We start from the raw sequence: 11,858 nt of genomic DNA on the forward strand, positions 1-11,858 counted from the left end.
CACCTGGGTCCCCCTTCTCGGAGGAAGGTGGCCTTATTGGTTGCCAACCATGAATCATGAAGGATGCATGAATTAACATCTGGAGGCCACCAGATTGAGGCAGGCTGCTCTTATTCTTTATCCACAACTGATAGAGTCTCAGCAGCCAAGAATCCACAATTAGAAGGCCACTGTCCACTAATTAATTAATTACTGGTCCTATTTTTTAAAAATGTGATAGCTTCAACCTGAGTGTGATGGTGAATTCCTTGAAGACAAACAAATTGTTCCTTTATCTGAGGAAAGTATTCACTACATGGGGAACAGTCAAGTCTATCATATGTCTTTTTACGTACCCCTCTTGGCAAATGGATTTGCATCAAATCAAATCAAGTTTATTACAATCAAAGACCAAAACAAATAAAAACACTCAAGGAATATCCAGTTAAAAATTCTAGAATGAAATAATAAACCACAGATAAACTCTATATTAAAATCACAATTTGGCATCCAATCTGTTAGTTACACATGGCCTAACAATACTATCAGTCCTTAAACTGTGAGGCCCAAAGTCATAAAATACTAAAAGACAAAGAAGTAGTAATGCAAAAGGGTTTCCTACATCAGTTGTGTAAAATAGCTATGGTGGATTCACCACATATTTCCCATGGATCCCCAGTGATGCTATGGAGAATCCAGCCACTTTTGCTGTAACCACAGCAGTGGTGGGTTTCAAAAAAATTTGGAACCTACTCTGTGGGTGTGGCCTCCTTTGTGGGAGTGGCTTGCCGGCTATGTGACCTGGTGGGAGTGGGCTTTGCTTTCCCCTGAGTGCCCCAGGCATGGAAAGGGGTGGCAGTGCAACATGGGATATGTTCTGCCACCTTCCCAGGACTCAGAAGATGGAACCTGGAGGGGGATTTTGCAGATTTGCTTCCCTTCCCCAACACAAGGCTCCCCAGTTTCCTCCTCCCAAGAGGGGCTCCCCACTCAGCCGGGCAGAGTCCTGTTTGGCATCCCTGCAAGAGCCCCCTTGCCCGGCCTCTGCATGGGAAAGGGTGGCAGGGGAACATGGGATATGAGCTTCTGCATTCCCAGGTCTCTGAAGATGGAAGTTGAATTTTGCAGATCAGCTTTCCATTTGCAACATGAGGGTCCTGAGCTCCCCTCCCCCCCTTCCTTCAATGGGGTGAGAGCCAGCCTTGATTTCTCCATCTCTTTTCACTTGGCTTTCTTTAACTTCTCCCTCTCCTTGTTTATGTTTGGATGTCATTTTTTTTAACTCTGCAAAGTTCTGGTAACTACTTTTTCAATAAAGTTGGTTTTCTTCTTAGAAACTGGCCACACTATTGCATCAGCCTTTTTGTGTGATACTATTGAGCATTAACTTTCAAAACAAAGTAAATTTTGATTCCAACTCAGCTGGCAGCTACTTCAGATCTGTGACATACTCTGGCATTAATTGGCCCCCGGAGTTTTATCTGTACGCAAACAAATCTCAGATTTATTTATTTCTTCAGCCACAGGCACCGTGTATTCCCTCTGGGGCCAGTTTCAAACATAGAGACACCAAACCTCTCAATTTTTTGGTGACCAGTTTAATTCCATCTCTGCCCCTGTTATTATGAATCACATGGGGATTATTTCCCTTTCATTTCCCTCCAGAGAATTTCCCAACAACCTTTGAGTCCAAGAACGAGTTGAATTATCCAGGGATCCCTCCTGAGAGGGAGAATTATGATAAAAGTTTCAGCTCTGCTCTTTGGCCGAATCCTCCAGGGGAGACTTTGGGCAGAGAAATATGGAGTTTGGGGTCAGGCAGGGTCTGTGCTCTTGAATGTATGTCTCTCTCCTTTCCAGATGAAGCTGAGTGTTTCTCTGTGTTTCAATCAGGAAAGACACTGCATCATATTCCACCTTGTGAGAGTCCTTTGATTTCTTCTAATTCTTCTTTAGAAAAAGAAAGGATTCATTGATTCATGCCATGAATTATGGACCTCCTGTTTCAGCTTCTGATGCTGCTGGTGTCCCATTCAATCTCTGGGAAACTGAGAATGAAATGCCCGCTGAGTTCGGAGAACCAGGATAGAAACAATCCATGGAGCTTTTATAGGCCAGGAGACCATCTCATCAGTTTAGTCATCAGTGGAGAGGAAAGATTGTATATAAAGTTGCTTTTCAACGTGGCTCCTTCTGTTCAATTGATTTTCCATGATCCGTAAGTCATTCAGGGTGATGGAATTGCACTCCATTCATTCTAACACTCTCCTTCTTTTCTGTTTTTAATTTTTCATTTATTCCTATATTGGGGGTTATGTTTAATTTCCTGAATGGTTTTGATTTCCATGGCTTCTCTCTTTTGTCTGATTTTGTGAAAGAGACTCAAATCCAAAAATGTGTCTGAAGAAAAGTTGAAAAGGCTGCAGATTATTTTCCTCTCTCAGTTCAATCCTTATTTTATCACTTGAATAATGAATTTTATTTAAAGTAGTGGACCAGTTGTAGTTGCCAACCTCAGCCAAATTCCATATTTGTATAACTAATCATTGGTTTTGGATCAATGTTGGCTTACAGCTCAGTAGGCTTCTGGAGGATATATATATATCTCCTCTGTATATACAGAGGAGATATATATATATCCTCCAGAAGCCTACTGAGCTGTAAGCCAACATTGATCCAAAACCAATGATTAGTTATACAAATATGGAATTTGGCTGAGGTTGGCAACTACAACTGGTCCACTACTTTAAATAAAATTCATTATTCAAGTGATAAAATAAGGATTGAACTGAGAGAGGAAAATAATCTGCAGCCTTTTCAACTTTTCTTCAGACACATATATATATATATATATATATATATATATATATATATATATATATATATATATATATATATATATATATATATATATATATATATATATCCTCCAGAAGCCTACTGAGCTGTAAGCCAACATTGATCCAAAACCATATATATGTATTTATTGTTACTTTGGCTACAACATCCATGACAACTATATGAGCACTTTCCGCACTTCAGATGCCTTGCTGGACATTCTCTCCACTGGAGAAGTCAATGTCCCCAACTACGGCTGTGGAAGGAAGGAGAACCTTCTGGCTCTCCTTGATGGAGCTAGAAGGAGCATCTCCATCCAGATGTCAACATTAGGAGGCACCTACAAAGTCCCACAGGTTTGTGTGTGTGTTTCTCCATCTTGTAAAGGGCGTGGTGAGGGGTGAGGGGTGAGCAATAGATGCAATCATGTCTTCTCCATGGAATCCAAGAGCTGCTTTTCTCCATATAAGCAAAAATGTCAATATTTTACCACATTATGTTCATGTTGAGATTAATCATAAAAGGCCTGAAGTGCAAGTAATACATTCCCTGGAGAAGACATTCTACCAACTATTTAACTGATCAAAAAATATCCCTGATTGTTGGGGTCTCTATTGGCATCTTCATTTTCACATATAAACAATGCCTTTCCTATCCAGTCGAATTGAAGTTAATAGTAGCATTTTATCTATCTAAAATGTGGAATAAAAAGGAGTCTACCAATTATAGGCCAAATGGAATAGCAGATATTGTGGCTAAAATTTATGCGATGATCCTCTTAGTTCAACTTGAGAAAAATGCATTCCTTGCAGAAGAACCAGAAGGTTTTAGGTAGAGTTAAATGTGTCAAGTTACTGAGGATTTAATAGCTATCAGCTGATGTAAAGTTGTAAGCTGTAATCAGTAAGCTAATGCAATGTGGCTGATGCAATGAGGCTGATTCATTGCAGCTGTGGTATTGCCTCTTTAAGACTCTGGTGGGGCCCACAGAACTCATTTACTGTTTTAAGAGGAATCTATATATAGGTGGTCATTAGAGGGTGTTTCTCTCTCTCAGCCTGTATTCAGTTCTCTCCTTGTGTCTGTAGTGAATGGAAAGGGAATTTACCTCCTGATTGTATATGTCTGTATATCGTTTGTAGATAAACCACTGTTAATTGTCTTAAGGCCCTGTGTGCTGTGTTATTGTTCCTGGGTTTATCACATACTACTAGTCACACTGCCAAAACTGTGACGAATGCTATATAGATTTTATAAGAAATAATACATAAGTTAATAATCTAATATTGGCAACAAATTTGTCTTGAAATATCTAATCTATGTTAGTAAGGAAAAACAAGGTTTGCATGCTTTCTAGATGTTAGTGCAGCATTTGACTCAATAAACAGAGAAACAAGGAGACAATGGATTGCCCTCAAAATGGAGCTCGGACTGTTGCCCTGATCCAAGCCCTTGTTTGAGAGAGAGGTTTGGGCTCAATGGAGCCATGAGAAGAAGGATCTATGCTTACCAAGGGGGAGGGGAAAGATGCATATTTGAACCCTTGTTATTCAGTATAGATGTGAATGACTTACCAGGATTTAAGAAGGATCCAAAAACAGATAATAAATAAATGTTATTTCATTTCTTGACAAAAATTACTAAATTAGCGGACAAGAGAAATGCAGTGCATGTAGTATACTTGGATTTTAAAAGGCTTTGACAAAGTAAATCACCATCTACTTCTTGGTAAGCTAAAAATATGTGGTATAGACAGCATCACGCCAGATGGACTCAGCCTGTGGTCCTCAACTGAACTACATCTACATGGAGGGAAACAAGCAGTGGGGAATCCCAGTGTTCCATTTTAGGCCCAGTACTCTTCAATATCTTCATGAAGGATTTGGATGAGGGATAGATGGGGAACTCGTCACATTTACAGACGACACTAAACTGGCAGGAATAGCCAACATCCCAGAAGATAGGCTCAAGATCCAGATGGATCTAGATAGACTTGAACCCTGGGCCCATCTAACACAAGGAAACTCAATGTAGAGAAAAGTAAAGTCTTACACTGAGGCTAGAAATACCAAATGTACAGGTACAGATTAAGTGAAACCTGGTTCAATAGCAGTAACTGTGAGAGGGATCTTGGATTCTTAGTGGACAATCTCTCAAATGTGAGCCAGCAATGTGTGGCAGCAGCCAAAAAAAAGCCATTGCAATCCTAGGCTGCATCAGAAGGAGCACATCAAAATTATGTGAAGTATTTTTACCGCTTTCTAATGCTTTGGTAAAACCACCCTTGGAATAGTGCATTGATGGCAAACCTTTTCGGTACCGAGTGAATTTGTTAGGGATGCGATCTGGAAGAGGAATTGCCCAGTGTGCATGTCAGTGCATATATGTGCACCAGGCAGCTCCTCTTCTGGTTTCTGGCACACACGCGACGATCAGCTGGCTGGCATGCATGAGCACATGCAAACCGGAAGACCAGCTCTTCCAGTTTCTGGCACTGCCATGTGCACAAAGACCAGCTGATCGGCATGCACACATGCACATAAGAAACCCGGAATAGCAACAGGCAAGGCTGTGTGTGCCAGCCCAGCTAACCCTAACCCTAACCCTAGCCCACATTAACAGCACTTTTAAAGATACAAACACCTTTTTATTGAAAGGTAAAAAACGTTTGCATTTGGCAGGCTTTTGCTTAATGTGACTTTTGCTGTTGAATGCACACTGATAATTTTTCTAACCTTGACTCATATTTTTTTAAGTTTGAAAACAACACATGTAGCACTCAGGGATGTCAAACTCAATTAGTCCAGGGGTGTCAAACTCAATTTCATTGAGGGACCCATTGTGGTTGACTTTGGAGGCCATGGTGGGCATGACCAGCTCCCACTGCTGCTATGCTCACTTTCCTTGTTTGCCCATGGTGTGTGCAAGAGGGCAAAGTATGTGGGTCAGAGGGAGGCCCACTCCCTCTCCTTACGAGACCTAGCTTTGTAACCAAGGCATCCTCAGTGATAGGATGGGAGACCACCAGGAGAGGTCAGGAGGAGGGGACAAGAGGATGGTAAAAGGTAGCAGGGCTGTTGGTGATCAAGTGCTAAGGCAGGATTTACTTCACATACTCTCTCTCATTATAATCTCCTTCCTTCCCTTCTTTTTCCTTCCCTCTTCATTCTTCCTTCCCCTCTTTCCTTCTTTTTGCTTCCTTGCTCTCTTCCCCTCTTTCTATTTTTCTTGGTCTTTTCTGTCCCTTCTTGGATGCTCCAGTGCAAAAGGGGAAACATTCCTTGCCTTGTGCCACTTTTGCTAGTAGTTTGTGGCCACTGAAAAGACTGAGGACAAACCAGGCTCAGTTTATTCCATGCTTGCATTTCATGGGGACAGACTACAGGACAGCAAAACTGTCAAAATGATGGCTCTGGTAGTTGACCAGAGCTCCTCTGTTTTTTATGTGCAACAGCTTTAGCATTTAAGAACAGAGCTAAGTAATAATAATCCAAACCCAGAAAGACCACATAACAGGAGGAGCTCCAGAAGTCCTTCAGGGGGGAGTAGTAATATAAAGCCAGGATTTCTTCAAAGGTAGTTTCAAAACGCAAATTTCATTTATAAGTGCAAAGAAGAAGATGGAAGCAGGCCATCTTGGCTCCCCCTTTCACAGTGAACCAGGGAGCAAAACATCAAAAGTTTCCATAAAGTTTTTAAAACAGCTCAGCCATCACCTCTTGCAGTTGTGATATAAATCTTTCTCACATAGTTAGTGCAAGTGACTAATTCAACTTTTGCTCTCTCTCTCCATTCCGAGATTGAGAGATAGTCCAAATGCCACTTTACCCGAGGGGGGTGAAAGAACCCCCCCTCCAATCTTCCAACTTCAATTGGATTGAATCCACAATTTACAAAGGGCTGCTGCTCATCAATTAAAGAGGATTAAAGAGATTGGAGCGAACTTCTCACCTCCAGCACTTCAGCCGCTACTTTTTATCAATTGCTTTCTTCCGGAATCCATTCAGCGAAGGTGCAGGCAACCAATTGCTGCGCTATGCACCCCCCCTCGCTCCCCGGCTCCTGAGGCGAGGCTGGAAACCCCCCATGGTTGCCGCCGATTCCGGGGGTTCCAGCAAGCCGCCCTACGGCAGTTGGTCCCTCCGAGACCACCTGTGCTCCTAAAAGGAGCACACCGGAGAGGAGAACAGCGGACGCCCAGCATCCATCGCCTTCAGAAACAGGAAGCAATCTTATTGGTCATGGATTTTGAGGGTGAAGTTGCAGAAGCTGAAATGCGGTTGGGACAGACTGGGGAGTCCTATGTTTTCTCTCTTTTACATTTTCAGAAATTATATACAGTATAAAGAGTTAACAGTTGCACCGATTGTACTTTATTTTTTTTGTACACAAAACAAACAACAGGTAGTTCAGCACATGACAGCCTTTCAATCTGAAAATACTCTGAAATAAATAGGTATTGTTTCTGGTGCACATAATTCCAAGCCCAAGGTCTTAAGAGGGTGGCCAATCCAAGTAGTTTCCCCTCTACATACACAATATATTGTATATTATACTCTACAAAGTGGTTTAAACAGCAATGGCAAGTGTGAGAGAGCACACTGTTCTGCAAATAATCTTACTAGCCTTTTGTATGGTGCTTATGTGTAGTGGTGTTAGTAGTAGCATAAAAGAAATTATACTTACAGACTGCATTTTCCTGTAGATTGTGGGATGAATTTATTTTTTTAAGCAACAGGCCAGAACCTGTTCATATTAATAAGTAGGAAATCTGTTGGACATCAAGCTTATTTTAAAAGGCTAATTATGTAGAACTCTTTTTAGTAGTCTGGATTATGGAACAATTGCAGGAAAATATTAGATAAGACAGAAACAAGCTAAAGGGTGGTGGTGGTGAATCAACTTCTTGTTTATTGCCCATGTTTTGTTACAAACAACTCAAACTACTGCCTGGTTTTTTTTAGCAATAATGATTACATTGAATATGATATTAACATATAAAGCATGTGATATGGTTCGAGGATCAGAGCTAGTCTATATTTGAATGGCCTGAAGGTGTGCTAACATTCAAGGAAGTTAAAGCTGCAATCTAGGAAAGGCAGTTCTTGGCCCTCTAAGTACTTGGAAAATAGACCACCTGTGAACCATCTGTAAAACCACCCTGATTGCCATTTAGAGGAAAGGATGAAATAGGCCTGCATAAATCATTTGGTGGGATTTCAAAGCATTGGAAAGTTGTGGGAGTACTTTGGAACATCTGCTTCATTGACCAGATCTGGAGGAGAGCTCAGAGCCCTGTAAATAAGGTGACCAACCGTCCTCCTTTAGGGAGGACAGTCCTTCTTTTGTAAGTTCTGTCCTCCCTCGAAAAGTGTCCTCCTACATGTCCTCCTTTTCGATATTTGAAGACTAATCTGTTACGTGTTATGTGACGTATTTGTATTTGACATGACAATTCGTCAAGACTCGGTATAGTGCAGTATAAGACGCGATTATGAGACGCATGCGCTCCGCACGGGAGACCTTGAGAGAGAGTGCCGCATGCAAGTGGCTTTGTTTACTTCTTACCGAAACACAACACGACACATACACACACAGTAGACTCACAGCACATCAGCAGTTGAATGACTCACGGTAATTATTTCTTTCTCAGTGAATATTCAATTATACAGAGGTAAGTACAATTCACGTTTTATTAAACAGTTTTTAATGGTGTTTTTTTTTAACTTCATCGCAAGTATATTGAACAGATATTGAATCTTGTGTTGAATTTTTATCTAAAGAAATGCTAGACATTAAAATAGACAACAATTGTCTCTTTGAAGAAATTAGAAGACTGAATGTATATTTAAATTCTGAAAAATTAATACAATGGGAAAATCAACATGTTGAAATTGATAAAAGATGGGTGGATATTTTCAGCCATTTCAAAAATGAACATATTCCATGTGAGCATTTATTTATACTTGTTCAATTTACGTTGTGCTGCCCTGGAACTAATGCAGCAGTTGAAATAGTTTTTTTCAATTGCCAATGATTTTTCGACAAGTGAGAAATCGAGATTGAATGTTGATACTCTAGCTGCAGCACTTGCCGTAAAATTCAATATGAAGGATATTTCTTGTTCAGATATTTCCAATATATTGTTAGAAGATGATACATTGACAAAAAATATTAATTCAATGGAAAAGTACTCATTTAAATAATAACAGGCATGTAAGCATAATTACAATATAAAATGTTGCAAATGTTTTTATTATGCATATATCATATTTTAGTGTATTATTGTTGCAATGAATAAAATATTTTTTTTTATTTACGATATATTTTTTCCAATTTATTTGTCCTCCTTTTCATTGTAAAAAAGTTGGTCACCTTAGCATTTTGGACAATAAAACGTGTTTTGTCCTCCTTTTCATTGTAAAAAAGTTGGTCACCTTACTGTAAAATAACTTGCCTACCTTTAGTACAAATGCTTGGACTGCATGGTACTTTGGATCTTGTTCCAAACAAAGTGCTGAAGAGAATGCAAGAGTGTAAATATAGTACCCACCCACAACTCTTTAAAGTAGATACTTCATGAATCCAGGAAAAAGGTGCCGCTGCTTTACAATACAATACAATACAATAGTAGAGTTAGAAGGGACCTTGGAGGCCTTCTAGTCCTGCCCCCTGCCTAGGCAGGAAACCCTATACTGTTTCAGACAGATGGCTATCCAACATCTTCTTAAAGACTTCCAGTGTTGGGGCATTCACAACTTCTGGAGGCAAGCTGTTCCACTGATTAATTGTTTTAACTGTCAGGAAGTTTCTCCTCAGTTCTAAGTTGCTTCTCTCCTTGATTAGTTTCCACCCATTGCTTCTTGTTCTACCCTCAGGTGCCTTGGAGAATAGTTTGACTCCCTCTTCTTTGTGGCAACCCCTGAGATATTGGAACACTGCTATCATGTCTGCCCTAGTCCTTCTTTCTCTTAAGCTAGACATACCCAGTTCCTGCAACCGTTCTTCATATGTTTTAGTCTCCAGTCCCCTAATCATCTTTGTTGCTCTTCTCTGCACTCTTTCTAGAGTCTCCACATCTTCTTTACATCTTGGCGACCAGAACTGAATCCAAGTGTGGCCTTACCAAGGCATTATAAAGTGGTATTAACCCTTCACGTGATCTTGATTCTATCCCTCTGTTGATGCAGCCTAGAACTGTGTTGGCTTTTTTGGCAGCTGCTGCACACTGCTGGCTCATATTTAAATGGTTGTCCACTAGAACTCCAAGATCCCTCTCACAGTTACTACTGTTGAGCAAGGTACCACCTATACTGTACCTGTGCATTTCGTTTTTGTTGCCTAAATGTAGAACCTTACTCTTTTCACCATTGAATTTCATTTTATTAGATAGTGCCCAATGTTCAAGTTTGTCAAGATCCTTCTGTATCTTAAGCCTATCTTCTGGAGTGTTGGCTATTCCTGCCAGCTTGGTGTCATCTGCAAATTTGATGAGTTCCCCATTTATTCCCTCATCCAAATCATTGATGAAGATGTTGAAGAGTACTGGGCCCAAAACAGAGCCTTGGGGTACTCCACTGCATACTTCCCTCCATGTAGATGCAGTTCCATTGAGGACTACACGTTGAGTGCGGTTGGTCAGCCAGTTACGTATCCATCTGGTGGTGATGCTGTCTAACCCACATTCTTCTACTTTATCTAGTAGTAGGTTATGGTCTACCTTATCAAAAGCCTTACTGAAGTCCAAGTAAACTATATCAACGGCATTCCTCTGGTCCACTAATTTTGTCACTTTGTCAAAGAATGCAATAAGATTAGTCTGGCATGATCTGTTTTTGACAAATCCATGTTGACTTTTGGCTATTACTTTGTTTGCTTCTAGGTGTTCGCAAATTCGTTGCTTGATTATTTTTTCCAGAATCTTTCCTGGTATTGAAGTCAGGCTGATAGGTCTGTAGTTTCCTGGATCTATTTTTTTCCCTTTTTCGAAGATGGGAACCACATCAGCTCTTTTCCAGTCCTCTGGTAGTTCCCCGGTGTTCCAGGATCTCTGAAAGATATAATTCAGTGGTTCTGAGATCTCGTCTGCTAGTTCCTTCAGAACCCTGGGGTGTAATCAATCTGGTCCTGGTGATTTGAACTCATCTAGGGTAGACAGGTGCTCACTTACCATTTTCTTCCCTATTTCAATTTGTTTTCCTAATCTGATTATTGTGGTGCTGCTTTTGATAGGTTGGACTGTTTTATCCCTTTGTGTAAAGACAGATGCAAAACATGAGTTAAATAGTTCTGCTTTCTCACTATTGCTTGTCACCTTCTTGCCACTTTCTCCTAGCAATGGACCAATTGTTTCCTTAACTTTTTTCTTGTTTTTAACATGTTGGAAGAAGCTTTTTTTGTTAATTTTTACTTTTGTGGCAAGCCTTTCTTCATTGTGAGCCTTAGCTTTCCTCACTTCATCTTTACAGGCTCGGGGTATTTGCTGATATTCTGCCTTAGTTATGTCTCCCTCCTTCCCCTTTTTATACTTATCTTTTTTGTCTTTCAGTTTGTCAGATAGTTCTTTATGCAGCCATGCTGGTTTCTTTTGGGAGCTGTTATTTTTCTTCTTCATTGGTATTGTGCTAGACTAGGCTTTTGTAATCTCATTTTTCAAAATTTCCCAAGCTTCTTGAGTTGTTTTCCCCTTGAGGATTCTCATCCATGGAATTTTTCCCAAGCTCTCTCTAAGTTTATTGAAATTAGCTTTCTTAAAGTCCAAGACTCTAGTTTGGCTTTGTTCTACTACTTGTGTTTGGATAATCTTGAATTCCAATATTGCATGGTCACTTGCCCCCAGGGTTCCTATGGTTTCAACACCTTCTATCATTTCCTCTCTGTTAGTGAGAATTAAGTCCAATATGGCTGATCCCCTTGTTCCCTTCTCTATCCTTTTGGGAAACAAAGTTGTCTGCTAGGTTTGTTAGGAACCTGTTGGATCTTCCACTTGGTGCAGAGTTTGTTTCCCAGTTGATGTCAGGGTAGTTAAAATCTCCCATTAC

The sequence above is a fragment of the Natrix helvetica genome, assembly GCF_964273705.1.
Source record: "Natrix helvetica genome assembly, chromosome: 5".
Taxonomy (NCBI): Eukaryota; Metazoa; Chordata; class Lepidosauria; order Squamata; family Natricidae; genus Natrix; species Natrix helvetica.